Raw genomic sequence first — 20,467 nt, forward strand, 5'->3', positions numbered from 1 at the left:
TGGAGGAGATTCACTGTACAGTATCTCTACCTGGGAAGCTCTGTCCTGGTAGGCCAATAGGTTCCAATAAAGACTGCGTGTGAGCTGAAATAACTATTCATTTAGGTTGGGTCCAGACGCGAATGTTGTTTGCCGAAAGTGCAAATAGCATCTTTCTCGTGGCTTTTCCGAGCTGTCATTTCCAGCTGTGAATTTCCAATGAATGTTGAAAGAAAGACACGACGATTGACCTAAAATATAATCTGAGACAACCCATGCATAAATAATGAATAACGAGACCTTGTTCTCTTCTAAAGTGGTAATTGATAACCCTGCTATTGATCCGGTCTTTTTGATATGTAGCCTTGTAATCTGACAGTGATGTGCCAATGGTTGTTATTTGCACACAGATCTGCCCTAGAGGATGATTTTCAATTCAGTGTCCTCATATACAGTAATTATGCAACTTTTTCATTTTGTCTTTCCTAATCGCATTTTAATACCCGTTTATATGCTGCTAATATTTACCAGATTTCAAAGGCAGATGCTTTTTAAGGAGACACTCATGCTACTACAGAACCAATGCATACTTTCATAAAGAAACATATTGTAAGGAGCACCAGTTATTCTGTAGGCACTGTACAGGGAACAGGAAGAATTTGAGTGGAATCCATGCTTTGCATTTCTATCTTTGCTTTTATCTTAACATTGCTGTAAACATTAAATCCGAACACAATAATGTTATTATGGAGTCCGAGAAATGGGATAATTCTAGCGCTTTTACAGGACCTAATCCAGGTATATTAGTGTGCAAGTTCTGAATGCGTTTAATGTGCAGAGCTTGTCTGAAATAAGGTTGCCCTGACTCTTTTTACATTTTACTCTTGTGGTTCTGGAGAAGTGTGAGCTAGACCACTATGATTAAAATTCACCCCATAAGGGGAATGGATACACGAACCTTTAACCTGAAGAGGCTGAAATAATGAATACCTGACTGGGTTTAAATACTGTACGTTTCTTTATTTATGGGTTTTTTTTAATTAATGAAGACATTTTTTTCAAATGTTAAAAGTGTTTACAGGAGCAATGGATCTGAGTGTCACATGCTGTGAGGAGGCAGGGTGAAATAGAGAAATGTATGTGATGAATGGATAGATACTTTATTGATCCTGAGAGGGAAATTGCAGTGCAACAGCAGCTTAACACAGCAAGGTGTAATGAATGATACAATAATAATAATACAATTCAGTCAGTACAATCAGTGAGAAGTGCACTAAGAAGAGTTACTCACAGTCCAGAACAAACAAAGAACAAACCAGAACAGTACACAAAAAGTTATATTGCACAATATACATATATATACAGTATATATAAATGTATTGAACAAGTCCCTGGCATATATCGCACAAAAACAGATGCCCATAGACGTGAATATGTGTAGTCTGGCCTGTGTAAAATACAAATGGGTACAGACTGGGGCAACTCAGGGGACTATTTCCCACTCAGTAGAAAATCACAGACAGAAAATAGGAACCACTTCTTCACACCGAACGTTGTGGGCGCCTGGACCCTCAGACTGAGGCCCAGACCCGCATCACTCTCACGAATCAGCCCAACAAAACTTCAGATTCACTTATCTTCTTGAAATACCAAACAAGCAAGGTGGGCCAAATCGCATCAGTGAGGTCTGCCTGCTTGAACTGCAGCAGTCCTCTGTTTCCGTGGAAGTAGGAGAAACCACACACAGTAATATCAGGACAGTACCACTGACACCAGGATGCTCTCAACACATCGCCAACATTTTTTAGCTGCGAAGAGACCAGATATCTGTAGCTAAACCTGGTTCTGTCACTGCAGGAGGCCACGGTTATAATTTAGAAATGATACTTGAGAAGGAATAACCTTGTATAGAACAATGGATAAAAAAAGAGAAGGAACCTATTTTAAAAACATAATCCCAATCGGTCATCCCCAAAAGCTGTAAAGACATGGCCTCACACCCCTTGGATAAAGTCAGCACAAGGGACTAGGGACTGACTTAATATGACAGCATCTAACAGGGGTCAGGTACACTCTGAATATGGAAGCATAATTTATATGGTCCACAGTGTTGCTGTGGGAAATTCCTTCATCTGTAATATTCACATCGCACTTTGTGAAGTTTTAATTTGGAGCCATGAGAGGTTTTAAATTTTGGTTATACTCCTTTAAAAACAATCCTGTAAATACGCTGCTGTTCTACTATTTGAAAACCACGTTGTTTTATTCACGTACATTGCGCGTATGCCTTTAACTAAGACGGCCCATCGCCGATGTTCATTAGTATCAATTCTAGAGGTTTCAGTTTTCAAAACCGAGAGGAAACTAGAGGACAACGGTTTCTGACGTGCTTGTGTAGGTGCGTGTTTAGTTCTCTTGAATTTGGAGGAATAGTTTTGGTATTGTGGAAAACTTCTCCTTTTTTTGTTATTTAACGAAACCAACGTGAATGTCAATAAAACACGTCTAATTTATAAAACTGGCGAAATTTACTGTGGAGTCCCCACGGGCCTAGTCAACCATAAGATCGCCTTTCTTACGGTGGAATTCGGATACTACAAGTGGATAAAAACAGAGGAGAAACCTGTTTTTACAAACAGTCCCAACCGGTCATCCCCAAAAGCTGTAAAGACATGGCCTTACGCCCCTTCGATAAAGTCAGCACAAGAGACTAGGGACTGACTTCATCAAACAGCGGTCAGGTACACTCTGAATACGGAACCCTAATTTATATTGTCCCCAGTGTTGCGGTGGGAAATTCCTTCATCTGTAATATTCACATCCCGCTTGCCACTTGTGTAACAGTTGTGTAATGTTTGATGCGACGAGGTTCACAAGCTGGACAGCACTGAACTGTCTCCGATACTTTAGAGAAACATTCTTCCCTAAATTCAGAAATCTAATCCCAGAGTTCCCACACCTGCCAGAATCACAACGGGCCCAGTCCTACTGGGAGACGGAGGAGGGAACTCAGTGGAACTGGCAGCCCAGTATGTGATCTGTCACAGCCTGAGGAACAGTGAGTCTGTCCCCGAATAATGCTTAAGAATTATTCACACCTGAAGAAGGCTCCACGGCCGAAACGTTGTGTTCTCTTTCTTCTTTTTTTCAGCATGAAATAAACCTATTACTTAATGCTTAATGTGTTTACAGTATATGTAAATATTTTACGATATGTCTTTGTTGTAAATGTCTGTAGATTTTATTTTACTTTTTATTTTATGTGAATTTCATTATTTGTATTTGCTTTGGCAACACTGTACCCATCGGTCATGCTAATAAAGCACCTTGAATTGAATTGAACTACTCCTGGCGGAGGTGACATTTGCCGGGCTGAACCTAAACTGAAGTCAAAGGACAAAAGGACAAAAGTTAAACCCCCCTAAAAAAGAAAAGTTGGGGCGGCCATTCCACTGCAGCATGTTGAGGGATATCCGTGACTTTTACCTTTTGAAGCTCTGTATTACTTAAACTGCTCCGTTTTAAGTGAGGCACTCGTATACTGAATATCTGACGTTCACAACTTTCATAAGCTAAAAGACGCCATGGTCTTGCCAACGCACAGCACCAGATCATTCAATTACACACGACGTGTGAATGTGAAGTCACCTACACTACCGGCGTAACTCGCCCACCCCCCCAAAAAAAAACGCGTTAAACTCCTGTAAAAATTTGTGCACGTACATCGCACATACAGTAGTCGGAGCCCTTTCTCCCCGCTTGCGCAGCGAGCATCGCCGGCACCACCGCCGCCTTGGCACACGGTCAGTGGGAGGAGTGGCTCTCCGTCGACAGACGGTGCGGGAAGCCAATCACGTCGCCATGTCACCCCCTTGGTGGGCCCGGGGAGGCCAATGAAATTGGAGAAGGATGGAGCAGGACCTATTTGTCCGGGGGGGGGGGAGGGGGAGAAGAGGAGGGCGGGGAGGTAACGTGTCCGGTGGATGGGGGGTTCCCTCCCAGCGAGATCTGGTCTGGGAATTTCAATTTCAGAGAGGGAGCGGAGGGCTGGTGTTGGGAAAGTGTTGTCGCCGCGGACGGCTCTCGAAGGCTGCAAGTCGCTTCACTGTTTTCGGAGCCAGGTGAGTGAGCACACGTGTGGCCGGCCGGCTGAACAGCAGGACAAGGACTGGTAATAGCTGATTTACCTCACCAGCTGTGATTTATAAACGCATGTACGTGGATGGACGCATGGATGCATGCATGTATGTACCTGTGTGTGTTTGTGTGTGCAGTGTCGCGGTGTTTCTCAGCTTTCTTGCGGATGTTGTGCACAGTTTTCGGACCCGCATTTTGCTCTGTCAGCCGGGGAATTTAAAAATAACTGCGTGGCCCGTCGGAAGGGAAAATACGTTTGCAGAGGAAGGGGGGAATGACTTGATACGGACGGCGTAGCGTGATTCAGTCAACAGATTTATTAAAATCCGTTTTGAAAGCGGCTCTGGCTCAGTTTTTGTTTGTTTTTTTTTGCACAATGCTACCAGTGAGGTTCAGCTGTTTTCCTCCACCGATGCGTTGTAAAAGCTCTTCTTAATCTCTGGCATCATTACTGTGTCATCATGTAACCCCAGCAGTCACTGTCAACAACGTTAATCCACTTAATATGTTTGTAGTAAACATGAATGAAATGTTTATTTTGGGAGATTTTGCATTTGGGGGGGTCCATCACTGGCATTGTTTTAACGTTTGTGGAAGTTTTGTTTTAATTCCCAGCTGTTTTTTCCCTTATTTTTTTTACTGTCCTTCGGTAGTTTATGAGTCGAATCACATTCCGTGCATCTGTTTGGATATCACCACAGGGGCGACTTTCTTCAGAGAAAAGCGCTCGTAGTATATATATGTATTTCACGCTGAAATGTGGGGTGATGTTTTATTTGACTAATAAATTAAAGACCCTTTATAATTTCGCCTTGGAATCTAGTTAACTAAATGTAGTTTTACGTACACTGTCGTCAAGCACTGTACAGTTAGTTCACGTCAATGCGGCGTGTGTATGGCAAAATTACATCTGGCATTTGTTGGATTAAAGAGGTTAGGATCGCTTTTACATCTTGAATGAGCTCGGCAGTGCGCACAAATTTCTGATGCTGCTTGTTGGTAGTATTACTGTATGTTGTTGATTTAAAAAAAAAACTCCACGGCGCCATTTTAAGCTCAGCGGTCTGCGCTGGTTATGATTTAGCTCCTGCTCCTGGCTGACAACGGGGAAAAAAATCATGTTGAGCGAAAAGCAAAGGGAATTAATTTGATTTACATTTATTATTTCTATTTAAAACAAACAAACAAAAAAAACTCTGACGGAACAATAATCCACTTTTTCGTTCTGATTCACCTTTTAAATGTAATGTTTCTAAAACCCTTATTATACTGTACAGTAGCTAGGGCATAACGGTACTATTCGTCCTCCTACTGTACTGCTTGTGTAGTAGATTATCTCACACAGATGGGTTGATAACATTTTTGAGAACGAATGCAACAGTTGACTGTACAGTAATCAAATATACATTTTAACACGTTTCTTTGATAGCCCCAGTCCCATTTTGATTCGCCGTGATGAAGAAATCGTTTAATTTGTAAAGACTGGAGACACTCCAAGGGGAGAGACGCCTTTTATGAATGAAGTCGTGTATGTGATTATCTGAGTACTGTACAGCAGCCTCTGCCCCATAAAACGTACCAGTACAGTAGCACTGCCTGTCCAAGGTAAGCCCTTGAGCAGAGGTTCATCAACTGGGTTCACCATTTCACATTGTGCATGATTTACAAAAGCTGTTTAACCTCAGTTTTAATGAAGATTCATAATAATAACTTGTGCTTAACAGACACTACTTCGTAGCTAACTTCGTATTTTGGTCATTTTAGGAATCGCTGCATATTTCAGTGATCAACATGCTTAAAATCTGTAAAACTATTCATCTTCTTTCATTGTGTCTGAACATTTTTAGTATAACTTGGTGTCTTTTTGCGTTGCTAAGATGTCAGTCGACACTTTTCAGCATCTGTTTCCTGCTGCTGCTGGTACGCACAAATCGTTTTAGCCACAGTGCAACCTGTGTCTCGGTTGGCCAAGTTGATCTCGCTAATCATAAAGACCCTTAATTCTAGTGTGTCAGACATTCTCTCTCACACTTATCCATCACAGTAACCACAATATCAACTTATATAATTATGTGGTCTGAGAACATGAACAGAATTAACTGGAATACTGTATTTGCAATTCCGTAAACTTGGTAGACCGTGGAGGGCAGGGTTGTGTATTGGCACCCGTGAAAGGTCACTGGGACAGCACTGTGGTGCAGTGGTGAGCATTGCGGCCTTCCTGGGGCGCTGTTTGTGTGGAATGTTCTCCCTGTCTTTGCATGGGTTTCCTCCCGGTGCTCTGGTGTTCTCCTACAGTACAAATGCATATTGGTAAGTTAATTGGCTTCTGGGAAAATTGGCCTAGGTGTGCGTGTGCCCTGTGATGGACTGGCGTTCCGTCCAGGGTGTACCCTGCCTTAAGCCCTTGGTTGTTGGGATAGTCTCTGGCTCCCCTGCAAGCCTGAATTGGAAGACGTGTTTGGAAAATGAGTGGATGGAAAGGTCACTCAGCTTAGTGTTCTCAGACAGTGGTCAAACGATTGGAGACTTACCGAACTTCCATTATATTTGACAAGATCTTTGTTGTTACAGTTTGGATACAGTGTTGCTGCATGTGCTAAAATGTGGATGGAACATTTCTTAGTCTCTTGAGTGTGCACCAGCTGGTAATTTCTAATGCACGTTAACGACACCCTCAACTCCATAATTGTGACTTAATTGATCAGTGGAACAGTGGAAGATTACTTGTGCTTAAGTTACAGGAAGTAGTACTTGTTTTGTAGATTTTCGGGTGGCTGTGGTCTGATGATTTAAACTTGATGAAGTAATCCTAAATGTCACCTGTTAAATTTGAAATACTCCCCTCTTATGTCATCATATGTGCAGAAAGCATTTTTAAAACTCAATATACATTAATGCAGATGTGTTCGACTGTGCACAATCTGGCCTACCCAAGTTTCTCTGGCAAATCGATTAATGCTCTGTAGGAAAAACAGATAGGGGCTTGCCCCAGGGGAAAACATTTTCAATAAAACCCTCTTTAAGAGCTGTCATCGGTGGGGTTTTTTTTTGCTGTCAGACAAAAGTGTTTGCTAAATGTTTGTCATTGCTTATCAATGGTACATGGAGCTTTAGTCTTACTGTATAAAGTTATTATCTGTTGTATTTGATTAATAATTGTGGCAAAGAAAACAATCCCAAATAGGTCTTGGATCCATTGGTGGCTAGTCCACCTGAAGTATTGCGCGAACGTACAAATGGCACAGAGGTGTGTAGTTTATTTTACAAGAATGGCAAATTGGCTTCTTTCTGTGGTTTTCTTAATTTTTGCTAGGCCTGACATTCAACAGGTTGTCACTTCATCACACCCCTGTCCCATGAATTCTCTCACTGATAGGGCGATGGAGTGCGTATGCAACAGCCAGCGACGTGCGAGTGGTCAGGATCAGTCATAATAGTTCCTTACACTTTTATAGCGCTTTTCTGGACTCAAAGTGCTTTACAGGTAATGGGGATCCCCTCCACCCCCACCAGTGTGCAGCCCCACCTGAATGATGCGACAGCAGCCGTAGTGCGCCAGAACGCTCCCCACACATCAGCTATCAGTGGGGAGGAGAGTAGAGTAATGAAGCCAGTTCAGAGATGGGGATTATTAGGAGGCCATGATTGGTAAAGGCCAATGGGAACATTTGCCAGGACCTACTCTTTTCGAGAAACACTCTGGGATTTTTAATGATCACAGAGAGTCAGAACCTGTTTTATGTCTCATCCGAAGGATGCCGCCTTTTTACAGTATAGTGTCCCTGTCACTGTACTGCGGCATTAGTATACATGTCATAAAACATGTTATCAATCTCCAAAATCTGTGTACTTTGTTTTTCCCCAAAACAAATGTGCATGAATAGAGTGATGAGCTTCGTGTGAGGTTCACTCTGATGAATGCTTGTTTTGATGCACACATTGTTACATTGTCTTAAATGTTGCTAATTGATTTACAGGCATTTGGTTAGGTGTAGCGATGCTGCAGCCTTGCAGTTCTTCAGTCCTGGGTTTGATTCTGGCCTGTGGAGCTTAGGTGTTGAGTGTCAGTGGTTCCTCCATCATGGCCTTGTGTAATTTCTCTGGGTGCTCTGGTTTCTGTCCTGCTTTAATGAAACATAGTCCAGAGACATACTGATTTACAAATATTCATAATTTTTTTAACATTTCTATATGTATTACAAACATTTTCCTGAAATACAGTATATAACAATACTTTCAATAACCTGAAAACTAGGCTTAGAAAATTAATCTTGCCATGCAAGAGCTGCATGCTTGTGTTGTGCACAGACTGCAAGTACTTCCAGTGTCCTCAATCTTTTATTACATTACGTTTAATAAATGTGTGGCTTCTGAAGCATTAGTGCCATTTCCTGTGATATTTTTAACTTTGATGCAAGAAAGTTTGTGTTGTAAAATAATTGGTTGAACAGAAGGTTGTGGAACGTTATAGACTGGTTATTAAATCTTGGTAACAAAATAAATTCATTGACGGTCTAGAAAGAAATGACAAATTTTGAATTGAGCACCAAATCGTGACCTTTGTGAAAGTACTGTAAGTTCCCATGTAAACGCAAACTTGCATTTGAGTTCCCATGGATTGTGACGCGATGAGGCCCTTCCTGCTCACTAGTCACCGAGTGAATAAGTATCGGTTCTGAAGCAGAAATTTCCCTGAAGAAATGTTAACTTTGCATGCAGATCATATTAGAGCAAGTTAGTCGTATTTGTCGGCAAAACGGTGTTTAATTTGAAAGCAATATTTCTATTGGATTGACAGAGATGTATTCCCAAGCCTGCTTGTTTACAATGTCAAAGGCCCACTTCGCCTGACTGGAGGTTTTGTTGCCTTGTTCTGAATTGCTGGACATGGCGCTGCACATACCTGGAAATTCTGAATATTTTGTGATGTAAATTGGAGGTTTTACAAGTGTACATTTTACTTTTATTTAGCCAATGGTGTTTCCTTGCTGATTCAAGTGATCTTCTCTCTCATTCTCTTGTACCTTATTGTAGTGTGAGACAACAAAAGATTGAAGCCATGTCTGGTAATAGCAGAAGAAATTTCCAGGAGTTTCCTCTTTAGGGATTCTATTTAAGACCTGGGTGTGTATTTCATACGTTATTGTTATGTTGACATGTGAAGCTGCTCTTCCTGCAGTCCTTAGTATTGTTCTTAGCAGCTGAGTGTCTTGGTGGGCTTTTTCCAAAAATAAACATGTAAGCTAGGCTACGGCGCTCCTGAGTGGACTAGGAGGTAAAGGCTTCCAGAGCAGATTGAACTGTCGGGTCCAGATGTTGCACAGTTGACCCAGGGGTTATGAGTAGGATTCCCCACCCTGCAGTGATGTCAGTGCTCTCCTGTCACGCTCTGCAGAGCTTTCAGCTTGTTGACGCGTGAAGCTAGGCTCATTGAGTGGCTGGGTGGGTTGAAGAAGCATGTTTGCTCCTTATTCTGTCTGTCCAGTACAGGAGTTAGAGCTGAGACGTAAGGCCACATTGGCAGTTGTGTACTGATGTGTAAATATAAAATACAACAAAGATGTTTAGAGCACAAGTATTTTCTTTTCAGTGATGGAACTGCCAAATTGCCTCACAGATGATGATTCTAATCTTGATTGCTTTGAAATAGACTCTGTTTTTGAATTGAATGTTGACAATGAAATGAAACATTGAATGTTGTCAATATACAGTAATACACGCATTTACTTGTGGTCTTTGTCATTTACAACTTACATCATTGTGGTGTTCTCCTATGAACTGATATTTTGCTTTCTGCTAGATCCTTTGTCCCGCTTAAAGGTGTTTTATTTGGGTCTGAGGTTACCTTGAGCAGAGCTTTTTCTTTTTTGTAAGTGTTAAGCTTTTTTTTATGAACTTTGCATCATGGTTATAAATCTTACTGCATAGTTTTAAATTGTACTGCAAAATACTTTCCAGTCAATAACAAAGGATAATTTGGAAATTTAGTCATATTTAGTAACAGCCAGTAGGCAATCATGCAAACGAAAGAAAACTACATTTACTTCATATAGATCTCTGGGTACTGGAAATAACTTTCCAGTACCCAGAGATCTATATGTAGTCAATTTATGTTCAAAGGTAAGTTTTAATATTTACACATTTGCATGTTGAACATGTTACTCCAAGAGCACTTTGTAGTCTCTGTTATCTTCTTTTTAGTATCGAGCTGAAATGTACTCACTTTGTTTTAGTTTATATCAAAGAGCAGAGGATCTTACAACGACAATCTCTTATTATTTTTCTGTTTTGTTACTATTTTGCACCCCTTTCTGCTAAAGGCTCTAATGTCCACCTGCCTGACGGTGTTTATTGCTGTCCAGCTGTGTTTGATGAGAGGGAGTGTGTGAGCAACGATTTTGAAAACGGGCTGTGGCTGGTCTGGAGCCCTGAGTTAAGCACCATCACAGCAATCTGGGTCACTCTGGGACTCTGCCTGAGGGCCAGACCATCTGTGGAACGTCCCTCCATGAACTTCAGAATGGCCCGATTGAAGAGTAACACCATTACATTTTGTTGCTTTTATTGAGCAACATTGTCTGTGTTCTGTGATATAATTAGGCCTGTTACTGTGGTTAATATACTGTACTGTATAGAGGGCTCTGTTCAGTCACTGGCCACAATGTGAAGCCCTGCCTAGCACCTGTTGCCAAGACCCTGAATCAGAAACCTGGTCATGAGCTGGGCTCTGCTCGTCTTCCACAAAGCTCTGAACTGTTTGCAGTCCAGTCCCAGGTCGTTCTTCTCTCAGGGTTTCCTTGTGGTACGTGTTTGTGGGATAGACATGTAGTTTAAATGTTTAATCGGGTCAGTTCTTAGTTACGTGGGTTGTCATGGCCAAGGAAGGTAATGGAAGTGTCTAGGGCTCTATAGTAAGGCTCCTGGTGCTGCTAAATTAATTCCTGCCTGTTCACATCAGGCGCGCTGTGAGTGGCTGACTATGATTTTTTTATACCTCTTCCAGCTCATCTGAGTGCGTTGTGTATATGTGCCTCTTCCCTTATGTCAACGAGCTTTTGTTAGCGAGGGAAGTTTAGACAATGGGAATCTTTATCTTAAGGCCTTTTGCAATTGTTTAATAATGTGAAGTTCCACATTAGGCCTGCTTGTTTTGTTCGCATTTCTTGATACCCACTTCAGCTTGTACTGCATTGTGGCTGGTGCATTTGTATTCTAGATGGGCAATATTGATGATCGTAAGCATTGGAAAACCCTGTACAAGATAAAACGCACTTTATTTTACTTGGGCTTGAGCAGTATTGTAGCTTGGTGCAGTCACTTTCTCTCACTTGCAGTATACATGAACTCGCCTTTTACCAGTACATTAGGAACTGCACTCTGTAGTATACTGTAGTACATTGAGAACAACCTCATTTGCCATGTTTAATGAATTAACGTATAGTAGATAATGCAAAACTTCACCCAGAAACCTGCCATGCACATTACTGTTGTAGAAAATGCACATTGTGCAGTGTTTTGCTGGGAGTCACCTGATATGCGATTCTAACATTATTTCCCTTGAATTTAATCAGGATTGTTATGTATTAGATGAATACAGCATTTTATTAATTCAGAATACTTTTTAGCTAGAAAATATTTTTACTAATGTTCACATGTTTTTTTATAATAGGTCCAGTAACTCAGAGGTTTTATGTTTCACATTTTCTCAAGAGAAGAATTTTGTTCTTCTCTTGCTTTCAAAGTTTTTTTTTCTTTCATGGTTTTCAAGAGTTAAACTTGTAGATATGTATCAGCTGTTATGAAGTCTTTCTAATGTTTGAAAATTATTTTAGGGTACACATTACATTTGGGTTGCCATTGCTGTTTTAAATATGAACATCATAATATAATAACCAGCCTCTGTTGTATATTAATTGCACGTTTGTAACAAAGTAGGAGTAGGTTACTTGGCTCAATTTAAAATGTTTTAGAAATATATTATTAGCTGAGTTATGAATATTAGTAATTGGCTGGGTTATCAATTCACAAAATGTTGTTTGAAAAGAATGTACATTATTTTTAGCCGATTTATAATAATGCTGTCCTTTTGAAAAACAGCTAAAAATGGCAAGAATTGTCTAATGCAAAGTTTTAGTCCTTCTGACCAAACTGTAATTCTTACCTTGGAATGCTTAAAATGGTTTATATTAAAATAATTTGAGTGATTTAATAACCGTACAAAACATATATAAATTAAGAAAAAGATGTGAAACTGGATACCACTCCAGCTGTAATACTATACTGTACAGTGCAGTAGTACCAGGGTGCTTTCAGGGGCTCAGCAGAAAGTTGTAAGTGAGGAGTTTCAGTGAAATTAAATACAGTTGTTCTTCATTAAATTGAAGCGAGGAATTCAGGACTCATTTGCTGTTTACACTTGGCTCTAAATTGAAAGTAGTGATCAAGGTTGCTACTAGTTTTAGTTTAGTCTACCAAGCCATAAGATCAGTGTGAAGGTTTCTTAAAAATCCTGTGTCTTGCGCCTTTCATTTTGTTTGACTAAATGACACTTAACATTTTGAGTTCATTCTCATTCATTGCCATCAAAAGACAATACGGGCTCTCCATTATGGATGGAAATAAAATGAAGAAGCACCTTATAAAACTTGAGTTTGGTTTTGCTGTCAGACATGTACTAAGATATTTAAGGCCACCTTTTCACAATTTCCTTGTGTATATTATTAAGTCCAATCTAGTGGAAAACTAGTGTCACACACAGAGAAATAGTGTCCAAGTTAAGTAAATGGTAACTTTCCCCTTTAGATAATTTGAGTGCTGGGCATCCATATTCCTGGCAGTCAGGGAGTACAACAATAAGACAGGAATGAAAGGTCTTACAGCTGTTACATATTTCACGCTGTTTTGTAGATGGTGGATCTCTTCAGTGGCCGTTGCAAATCGCAAGGGTCCGCACACTTGTGCGACACCTCAGTACTGTTCTTAGTTGAGAATAAGACACCACTGGATTCACCATCTCAGGTCGGGCAGCTTCTGCAGTGCCAGCTGGGAAGCAGAAGTGAAAAGTGAAAGTTGCTTTTGCACAAATGTGGCTAGTGATGATCGGTAATCTTTTTAATTACAAAGGAAGAAGGACTGTGATACTGCATTAATTTTCACTGGCAAGTTAGAATAATCTGCACCCTCATGTCCTTTTCCCATTTGAAGGACAGTAAGTTTCTAACAGACCAAACAACTCTTCAACTTGGAGAGTGATACAATGCCCACCTGACCACATAGAAGCAGAATGTTCAGCACAATACTTTCCTTTTATAAATTTTTGCATGATTTATAAATAAACAAATTTATCTGAGCTTCTAGTTAGGCTGCATCAGAACGGCACTGTAGTACTAATATGTATCTTAGTTACCAGTATTAACTTGCACATATTTTGCATTTCTGATTTTGTATTACATGCTTCACTTTTTTTATATGACACTACTTTGCCCACGGTGAAGAGTGAACTGAACCTGAATTTGTGTGCAGGAAGAAATTTGAATAATTTGGTTCTGGTTTCAAAGAGGGAAGTTTTTTCTTTTTAGGAGTGTGTTGCAGTAATGGAAACTTTTATAAACTGGATAGCAGAGTATTTGTATATATTTTATTTAATTCATATGAAATGTACTGTGCTGATATTATTGCTTCATGGCTTTCAAAAGGTAGTATAGCATTGTTACACACACCACCTTTCTTAAGAGCTAAATATTTGCTTTAAGACAATTTTTTTTCAAATGGATCTTAAGACTCTGGGGGTTTAATCGATTGTGGTCTGTCTGCATGTCTATGCCGTAAATCCATTTTGAGACCATAATTCAAATCCCTGGGGAAGATTGAGTGCATGCATTAATAATTTAGTTTTTTTTTCTTCCACATTAATATATTTTTATATGCACCAGGGTATGTAGGCATTGTGATAGTCTATAATTTGACCACATTTTCAGTGACTTGTAAGTTACTGTAGGAGGTTAGTTTTTTCAACTCACTGAGGTCCAGCACCTGTAACTTTCAAAGTCACCGGGATTATTTTCAGAGGTAGTTCAATATTTAATTGCTACCCATGAATATGAAATGCAAACTATTTAAACGTTTCTTTTTTTTAAGTACAAACAACCTATGATAGGTGCACCAGCTTGTGATAGATGCACCTTGGACTTTAAAGGTTGTACCAGGATTTGAAAGAGTGCTTTTGTGGTGGTCATTCCCTGGCTATATGACCCCATTTAATCCAGGCCTTTGCCTTGAATCGGAGTTCTTGAATACGTGGATTCACATCAAGCTGTGCTACGGTTGCCAGGGCGGATCGCTTGATCATGATCTGTTTGATTCAGCTCCATCTAGTCCGGATCTGCAGATTATAGCAGGGGTTAGCCTGCCTCAAGACCTGGAATAAACAATGTTTGAATTTTGTCTAGCTATTGAGTTGCTTAAATGGGAAAAAAGAAATGGCGTGGTGATGTCCTTTTTTTAACTAGATTTTTATGCATGATTAACTCTTATAATATATATACCTGTGATTACACTAATCAAGGATAATTCCTTGAAGATCGACTAGATTTTTTTATTTAGTTGAGGTTTATATCCATAGTGGGATACTTTGCATCAGTGATGCAGATGGACATTTCTCCAAAGCAGCTCTGAGTCAAGTACCCGGCCTGAGCAGTGTCCCGTGTGACATTTGGGCACACGTCTTTCCACTTCCGAAACATTTTGAGTCATTTTTTCTGTTATTCGTGTAACAAACCACTTTATCATGATTTAGGTACAGTTATAAAATCCATATGGAGACTGCTCGATGGTTAGACAGCCGTATCCGTCTCATGGTTCATGACTCAGTGAACTAAGTACTTGACTCCAATGTGAAAAGCCCACAATTTATAAATCCTGTCATTATGCCGCTAACTTAAATATTTCGAGACTGTATTTGGCAGGGATGCAAAATCAAAAGCGGTACATTTTCCCCTCATCACATTTCAATTACAGTACGTAAATGCCTGTTAGATGAACACGTGATTGTTAGTGTTGTATGTGCGTCTTCTCTGTTTTGCATTCACTCATCACTCGCCAGCGTGCCTGGGGTCTGTCTCCTGCTGGCTGGCCGCAGTGGTCAGTGTAGATGTCCTGGAGGAAGGGCCTGTGGTGGACTGCAGGATGCTTCAGTGTTGAGAGAGCTCAGAGGTCTAGGGTTCTGCTTCTTTTAACAGTCAGATCAATACATTGAAACTTTTTTGTCCTGAAATCGAAGTGACGGAGTGATTTAATGTGCTTGCCTTGTCGCTGATGTAGTGGTTTCTGTATGAGTAACGGTGTTGGAGGGGGCAGCACTGTTGGAAATGTGACCTAATGGTAAATATTTCTTTCTCTTTTTAATATTTGCTATACACAGTTTGTGTTACATGTTTCGTCATGGGCAAGCATAACACAACATGATCTTGAGATGGTCAAGTTCCTTGTAAGTTTCTAGTAGAAAGAAGCCATTGTAGAGTGAAGCTGTTGCTTCCAGTAACAAAGCACGTCTGTTGAACAAAAGGACAACAGACAGATAGTATCCCTGCAAATGTGACTTTGGATAGTTACGGTCTACTCAAGTGTTGCCACCCCATACCTGCCCATTTTTATTTTTATTTGATAAGATGTCCTCCCAGTCAATTTTCTTTGGGTTTAACCGTTCAAATGGAAAGCAAGAACAAAGGTTCCAAAACCAGGTGCCCAGCTGAACTTGCTATGGATTTGTAGCCGTGGTGCAGCCCGATGGTGAGATCTGCTTCCGCTGCTGTGAAGGAGCCAGGCTGGAGTTATCATTCAATAGAAGCAGTGAGCGACAGCATGGAATATCCTCATCTGGGAGAGTGGAAAAGGAAGAAGAAACCTGTCCATTAAACCTGAACTTAGCAGGACACTCTGGAAACATGTAGCATACAAGGGACTAGAGAAAAGTTTCACATGCTGCATGTTCCAAAGACCCTCTGAAGAGTATGGAACACATACGCTTTTAAGAAATTGAAGGGAACCATTTGCAGATCAGGAAGATGGATTTATGTTGTCGTGGGAAATTCCTTTATCTGTGACATTCAAATCCACATTCCATGTACGAACAGCTGCTTAAGGTTTACTTGAAGATGCGTAACAGGAAAAACAAATAGAGGAAACCAGTTCAGTTATTTTGGCCCTGAAATTCATCAGATTATGGGTAAAAAAACAGCAAAGGAGCTCGTATGCTTGCAAGACACAGAATATGCAAAGCCATCCTCATTTAAAAAATATCTTCTGGAATGTGACTCCCTTTGTTTCTCTGGTGAACGTGGTGGACCATAAGGGAATTGTTTGTGAATCTGTGTGAATCTGCTTATTAAAGAATAATCATTTTATTTTCTTTATCTGCAAGGTGAAATACACCAAAGGGTAAGTTGTATAATGGAAATCCAATTGAATTGCATCCTTTTTTTCAATATATTTCATCTTTGTTTTGTTTGCAGTATGGCTGTATTTTAGTAAAAATGGTATTTGGTTGGGATTTTCTACTACATTGGACTCAAGAACGTGAGGGGCTGGGGATCATAAGAATTAAGATCATAAGAAGAATTGTTTAATAATTCTTTTCATGATACAAATCTGTAAAGGACAGTGATCTAAACACACTAAATGCTGTATTGAAGACCTGAGCGATAGTTTAAACAAACCTTAGTCTCATTTTGAAGAGGAGTGTGAAGCCCCAGCAAGCTTTTCTTTTAAAATCCCACCTCCTGTGGCTGCTTAGAGGAGTATGTAGGATCAGACTGTAATTTGACATGGGTGCTTGAGGGATTTGCAATTACATATGAACTCTGATACATTTCCTTTTACATTCTCTTGCTTTTGACATCATTTGCCCTCATAATTATCCTTCACCCCGTGTAAGAGATTGCTTAACCATTCGGAAGGGTTGTGGGAACCTCTCATGTTGCAGTGCTTTACTCAGATGTCCTGCAGTGAATACAGTGTGCAGTCTAGGCTTGTCACAGTGGCCTGATTCATGTGGAGTGAAGCTTAATTTGCACCATCTTGCTGAAAATCCAATATATAAAGATCTTCAGTATGAACCCTGGATTGTGTGTTGTATTTAATAATTATGGAGCTTACTACTGGCTTTTTCCTGTGTTGTGTACAATGTTGGGTTTTAACTGAAAATTCTAGAGTGCAAGAAGCTGTAAAATGAAGAAAAACATCTGGGAAAGCAATTATGCTCTTACTTCAGGGAGGAAAACTTTAATTGTGTAAAGACCGCATTCACAGCCACTCTTCTGTGCAGGGCGCGAAGGAACACTAACTGAGAGGGTGGGATACGAACAGCCAGCACTAGCGGAGCTGTGTTTGGGTCCTGGGTTCAGTTCTGCACTGGGAAGTGGTGAGTGTTTCTGTGGGTTTCACTGGGCGCTGCGGTGGTCTGTGCTGGATAGGTTCACCGGTGCCTCAGCATTGTCAGTATGTGTGTACCCACACATGGACTGCCACCCAGCCTGGGGCAGAGTCCTGCCTGGCCCTCTGCTCTGCATGACCCTTCAGGTGTGGCTGGATGGTAACAGAACCTGTAAAAACGTGCTTTTTAAGGAGAATACAACTGACAGTGCTTGTATGCGTAAAGACAGAAGACTGGAAGTTGGCAAAATCGCACCGCCCACATCACATTGTGCTCCATTAGCTCTGTTCCAGAACTGGAACTCTGTCAGGCATGTTTTATTTAATTGGCCCCATTTTTAACTTTTTTTTTTGTTAAATTGCTGCGCTTATTGCTGGTTGTGAAATATGAACTGGTATTGCAAACCCACAGTTTATGACTTGTGAGCAACGACAACATGCTGCTTAGTGTTTCTGTTGAACATCTATCTGCTCGCCTGTGCTTACCAAACAATTAAGGTCCTGTTTGGTTAAAGCGAAGATGTCTCCCTGTGCATAATAGTTAATCCTTAAATATTAATATAGAATATACAAAAAAATAACCATTGTATATATTGGATTTGCTTTCAATATATTATTAAACTGCTATTTATAAAGTAAAATATTTTTAACAAGGATATTGCTAAACTTGTTTCTATAACTGTGAATTGCACAATGAGGTTCAAATATTGCCAGTATACTACAGATTTACTGTGCATTTTATTTTAGATACAATGTTGTAGAATACAAGATGGGTATTTAGGGCTATGTCTTTTTTTTCCCCCATTTATGTGCACTTCAGCAATTATTTTCTTCAAGTGTGAGTCTGAAATCATTTTGGCTCGCGTGCAGCATGTTCTAATGAGGGTGTGAAAAAGTTTGAAAAGTACATCTGTGTGGTTAGAAAGCAGAAGTTTCTGCATCAGGCACTTGTATGAACTTTCTCAGCCCCACTTGAGATTCCCTCAGGTCACTGGTCTTCCTGCTGCTTTGTGCACTGAATAGAGTTTTTTTGTGGACTCCCAGTGTGTGCCCTTTCATTCCTGTACCGCAGAACATTTACATGAAGGCCTCAAATTAGCAATGTTATGTCGAAAGGTTAACAATATAAAAACATATATAGCCGTATAAAACCAGGTGAATGTAGCCTGGACCTTAAAATGACCAAGAACTCCTCACCAGTTTAGGAAGGCAGACTAAGAATTAAGAATAAGGAAAGGCTTCAATTTGATTGCTTGAGCAAATAATCATTTTCACTTGGATAATTAAGAGCTCAGGTGGAAAGAAAACGGAATCCTTCTGGCCCCCCAGGCCTGCTCTGGTGTACTTCTGTTACAAAAGCTCACTTCAGAAGTGATTAAAAAGTGTTTTGCAAAGCAGCTCTCAAGAAGTGCTCTCATGATCTCGCAGAAAGATTTTTCGTAGTAAGATTTAACCTGCTCTTCATACTTCACAATAAATGTCAGTGTTGTCAGCATAGTCTGATTCCTAGGCCTTTATCACAGTATTAAAGGATATTTTTCAAGTCATTGTCCTAATGAAGGCGTAGAGACATCATCCAGCACAGAGCCAAAGACTTTTCCTTAATTTCAGACCCTGCGATGTGTATCTCTTGAAAACGCAGCTAAAATGAAACCACACCTAGTTTTTCTTTAACTGAAAGAGAATTTTAGTTTCAGCTGTTTGCCACACTTTGTATTGTTTTTTCTGGGCTGTTTGAGTCGGATTACAGTAAGAAGGAAATAGGAGCCCCAACCTCACTGTGCTATAGCCAGTTCACCACCGTAATGGGTCAAGTTATAATGGGCTAGCACTCTATTTCACTGCAGTCACTTCTATGGAATAAGAATAAGTAATGCAAAACAATACTCTTAATGCCCACCGTAACACCGTCACTGTAACAATACCCTTGACTGACTATTATAAAGTGAAAAAAAGTTTGAGTCAGCATTCTCCAGTTATTGTTTTGAAATACATAGGAAAATCAAGGAAATAAAGAGTCCCAGACATTTGTGCCTGTGGTTTGGCTATTAGCCATACATAGTTAAAAAGAGATTATCTGTAGGGTTCCAAATCGACATGAAAGAGCTCGTGTCAAAAGTAAAGAATATAAAAGAAATAATTTGAGTAAAAGTTATCTTGAAAGTAATGGATTTAACGATTGATTTTTTTTTTTAACTTGAAAAGACCATTGTGGTCACCAAAAAGAACAGTTTCTCTCTCTATAGGCTGTTTTTATGGTGAACATAATCTAAAGAGACATGCTGCTCTTGTAAACTTGTCATTTCCTTCTCAGCATGGGCTTGCCAAAATCCCATTCTAAACAGCCAAAGTATGTTATTGTTTATATAAATTACTCTACTTTCTTTAATTACTTTTTTAAAGTAATAAAATAACTTGTTTCTGTGATGTCGGCCTGTCTGCCAGTTTGGAATTTGGAATCACCTTTATGTCTTAATTGCAAAAATGTAAAACATATGGTGAAATAATATAAATATAATGATCCTAGTTGGTTATGAACAACTGTTATAGTCTCAATATTCTAACAAAATATGTATTACAGTTCATAATGTGATCTGTTATTTTGTATAGATATGCAGTAACTTTGGTTCCTAGGTGGGTTACTAATTTGTCTTCTGATAATTACAATTTGGGATTTGCAATAGATGACCCTTTTGGCTGATGTGGCAGTTATCAAGGAAAGAAGTGCCGATGTATGAAGTAACCTGGAGTAACACATGTGCCATACTGTATCAACAACATGATTCCAGTTCCAGTCTGTCTGATTTGTGTACTTGAGTCAATAGAGGTGCATAACATTAAAACACCCACAGCAAATCGCAAACATTAGGAATTGCTTATAGTATTGGCTGAGTTATTCATACAACTGTGTTGGACAAGC

General features: G+C 39.9%; 1 protein-coding gene across 19 annotated transcripts in view; it reads left to right on the forward strand.

The window, feature by feature from the left end:
• The window catches only part of epb41l2 (erythrocyte membrane protein band 4.1 like 2), a 106,378-nt gene that overhangs the window by 15,777 nt on the left and 70,134 nt on the right, over positions 1-20,467 (forward strand). Inside the window, exon 1 of one of the 19 annotated variants that reach the window (XM_069195884.1) lies at positions 3,933-4,100. The exons of 15 other annotated variants lie outside the window; for them this stretch is intronic. The gene's annotated coding sequence lies outside the window, so the exon portion shown is untranslated. 3 more of the 19 variants (XM_069195888.1, XM_069195891.1, XM_069195896.1) reach the window with 3 other exon arrangements.

The sequence above is a fragment of the Lepisosteus oculatus genome, chromosome 2 (assembly GCF_040954835.1).
Source record: "Lepisosteus oculatus isolate fLepOcu1 chromosome 2, fLepOcu1.hap2, whole genome shotgun sequence".
Lineage (NCBI taxonomy): Eukaryota > Metazoa > Chordata > Actinopteri > Semionotiformes > Lepisosteidae > Lepisosteus > Lepisosteus oculatus.